The following is a 3,804-nucleotide window of genomic DNA, read 5'->3' as shown; positions in this document are numbered from 1 at the left end:
TTTGTATGGTATGAATGAACCCAAACTAGGAGAATATAGAAAACCCTAACTCTATCTAATGATTAAGATGGCAAGATTAAGACTTTATACCTCCAGAAGCTCTTCAAGATGAACTAGATACAGGATCTTGAAGCTCAATGCCACACCAAGCTTGGTCACTAACTTCTTCTTCTTAAATAATCTCTAAAATGGCCACAAATACACTTTTTAAGCTCAAGAACACTCTCACAAGGAAATATGGGGTAAAAGGGTGAAATGAGGCTATGGAGGTTGATCCAAGAGGCTTAAGGATGAATAAATAGGTCTCAAGTCCGAGTTTTAGGGTTTTGCTATTCTGTCACGTACACCCCGCATACCTCTTGGTAAGCCCAACGTATGTGACCACCCTCCGCGATCATCTATCCCTAGTACGCTAACTGTACTCCTAAAGTACGGCCAACATAATAAAGGACCATTATGCTATAAATTCTTATTATAATGGATACAAAGGATATTTAACTGATTGGAGTGTTACAGGCGGTAAGCCACATAAATGCCAATTACAAGGCATGTTCTTATAACTTTCATATTGTAGTACTAAAAATAGTAAGGAAGAGTAGCCATAGCTTCAAACGTGAAAAATCTGGTGACAAGGTTATGTTGCATAATTAGGCTATCAAAATTGTCCCATAAAAAATTAACCAACAATTCTACCAACTAAACCAAAGTAGTTGGTAGCCAATAAGATAGGTAACAAAATGTGTGGTTTATGGTACCATATCAATAACTAACTTTGGCAAGATAATGATATAAAATTTTATATAACATGGTGTTATGGTGCATATATATAAGCTTCTAAATATAGTTACAAACCTAAAGTGTTAGACTGAATTTGCTAATGTTTATAAATATGTTTCATTTGGGATAATGACTTAGGAGGGTAATAAGGTTTCCAGTTTGTCTGTATTAGGTCACTAAGTTTTTTTTTGTGCGTATTAGACCAATATGGTTGTTATTACCGTTTAGAAATAGTCCTTTTACCGGTTTTAACGGGTAAAAAGGACTATTTCTAAACGGTAATAACAACCATATTGGTCTAATACGCACAAAAAAACCTTAGTGACCTAATACGGACAAACTGGAAACCTTATTACCCTCCTAAGTCATTAACCCTAATTTTATAGACATTGAGAATATATGACCATCAACAGTAAACTACTTCGTTTAGAACTCGTGTCGTCCCAGATAACCTGCTACTCCTCTATATGGCGAAGCTCTTCATCTATAGTCGTCCCTTTGGGGACATCCGATAAAATTGGAACGATACAGAGAAGATTAGCATGGCCCCTGCGCAAGGATGACACACACAAATCGAGACAACATGTGGATTCTATGGTCAGATTGATCTTCTTGTTGATGTCTTCAACCATTTGTGGCAAGTAAGGATGATCTTTCTTTCTATAAAGTCTCTTTTAAGTTTTCTTACTTTTCCTTTCATTAAGTTTCATGCTTTATAAACTTCCGTTTATGTGTTGTATATAGTATGTATGTATTTGTTTATGTGCTGATTTTTTTATTCATTTTGCAACTTCAGTTTCTTAGTTCATGTTGTGGTTTTGCTTTTATAAAATAATTGATAATAGACATCCTATACAAGTCCCTGTTGGTTTTACATTTCCATTCGTTATCAAATGTAGACATTGATGGGAGGTATCAAAGTGAGATTTTGTTTTTGTACATATGGATGTGTTCATGTAAACATTTAAATGACCAAAAAGAAGTTATTGATAAAATGTTGCATATTTGTAATGAAGATCATCAATCATATGAGTTTCTGGACTTAGAAGTTTTGGAAGGGTTGTGAGATAAGTTTAAATGGAAGCAACTATTTTCAGTCAAACAAATCAGTCACATTGATTAGTAAGCATGTTTTCTAAATAATTAGGGTTAATGACTTAGGAGGGTAATAAGGTTTCCAGTTTGTCTGTATTATGTCACTAAGGTTTTTTTGTGCGTATTAGACCAATATGGTTGTTATTACCGTTTAGAAATAGTCTTTTTTACCCGTTAAAACCGGTAAAATGACTATTTCTAAACGATAATAACAACCATATTGGTCTAATACGCATAAAAAAAACCTTAGTGACATAATACGGACAAACTGAAAACCTTATTACCCTCCTAAGTCATTATCCCGTTTCACTTTTCACTTTAATAATTAACTAAATATATAGTTAGCTTCGGATTGTTCCAACTTTGTGTAAATGTAACATTTATGTTGAAAGAGTATCGTGTACTAAACAAAAACGAGAGTATCTCAATATTTGTGCATACAAAAATTTGAGATAACTAACACTTATTGTTTTTTATGTTTTGTTTTCATTTGATTTTTTCTACTTTGTATGTCATTACCTTTGTACCAATAAAACTGGTTAGAAACCAAACAATTAGATATCAAATATACTTGATAAGATATTAATAACTAAATACTATATCATTACATATGGTATGATATATATTGAAGTGGTTATTTTTATAAAACAAACATATATATATATATATATATATGTGTGTGTGTGTGTGTGTGTGTGTATTTATGTATATGTTTGTGTATGTGTGCATATACAAATTTATTTGAGATCATGTTAATTTTGTTAGAGAAAGAGATGCAATTCTAACCACCCATCTTAGACAAATAAAAAATCTAAAAATTATTTTTTTAAATATTTTTTTTGTTATTTATATTACTAAAAAAATAGAAAATAAATAAATAAAATAAAATAAATTACCATTTTTTATATATACTTGAAGTATTATAATAGAATATTACACTGTAAATATTGAAATAGATTTCTTAAAATGTTAGAATATCTTAGTATTCTACTAGAATTGTTAAATATGTTAAAATATTATAATATTTTACGAGAATTATTGAATTGTTAGTATATTTAATATTCTGTTATAATTATTTGAATATTTATAGTCTAGTATTCTAATAGAATATATGAATATTGTTTTCATAATTATAGTGTAATATTCTGTTAAAATATTTCATGTATATTTAAAAAACAATATTTTTTTAATTTTTATTTTATTTATTTAATATTTATTTTTTTGGATAATTCAAATGATGAAAATAATATTTAAAAAAGTTAATAAAATTTCATTTATTTTTTATTTTAAAAATGTTTTTTTAGCTTCTAAATGAATAGTTATGATTCAATGTAAGTACTTTATGGTCACAAATATATATATATATATATATATATATATATATATATATATATATATATATATATATATATATATATATATATATATATATATATATATATATATATATATATATATAAAGACTAACTAAAAAGTATCGAATATAATCAATATAAAATATAAATGTTATAAATCAAATATTATTATATATTTGATAATGTTTAGTAATTAGTAAAAGAATTATTAAATATTAAATAAAACTATAATTTAAAATATAAATAAAATATAATAAAAACAATAGAATAAAATATATTAAAAATAAAAATATATCAATAACTTAATATATACTATAGGATAAATAAAATATAAAATAATCAACTAAGATGTATAATCCATTGATTTTAATTATAAAATTAGCTATAAATAATCCTATTGAAAATGCTCTTAAATTTGTGTTATTATTTAAAAACCCTAAGCTTGGCAGATTGGATTCAGTGGGACTTGGCAAAAGCCGACGTGAGCTCGGATAAGAATCGACCCACGAACTTGGCATGCCGAGTTCGGTGCCCCAACTCGGTGACCAATGTCCAACTCTTTCTTCATTAACCTCGT

The 3,804-nt window shown here is 27.7% G+C and overlaps 1 non-coding gene across 1 annotated transcript; it reads left to right on the top strand.

Moving 5' to 3' along the window:
* The first annotated feature begins 1,269 nt into the window (after positions 1-1,269).
* LOC145013751 (U6 spliceosomal RNA) lies at positions 1,270-1,372 on the top strand. Its single transcript, XR_013665270.1, has one exon. It is a non-coding gene; the product is annotated as a U6 spliceosomal RNA (small nuclear RNA).
* The last annotated feature ends 2,432 nt before the right edge of the window (positions 1,373-3,804 follow it).

The sequence above is a fragment of the Lactuca saligna genome, chromosome 8 (genome assembly GCF_052625555.1).
Source record: "Lactuca saligna cultivar CGN05327 chromosome 8, ASM5262555v1, whole genome shotgun sequence".
In the NCBI taxonomy this organism is placed as follows: domain Eukaryota; kingdom Viridiplantae; phylum Streptophyta; class Magnoliopsida; order Asterales; family Asteraceae; genus Lactuca; species Lactuca saligna.
This window is presented reverse-complemented; position numbering and strand designations above follow the sequence as displayed.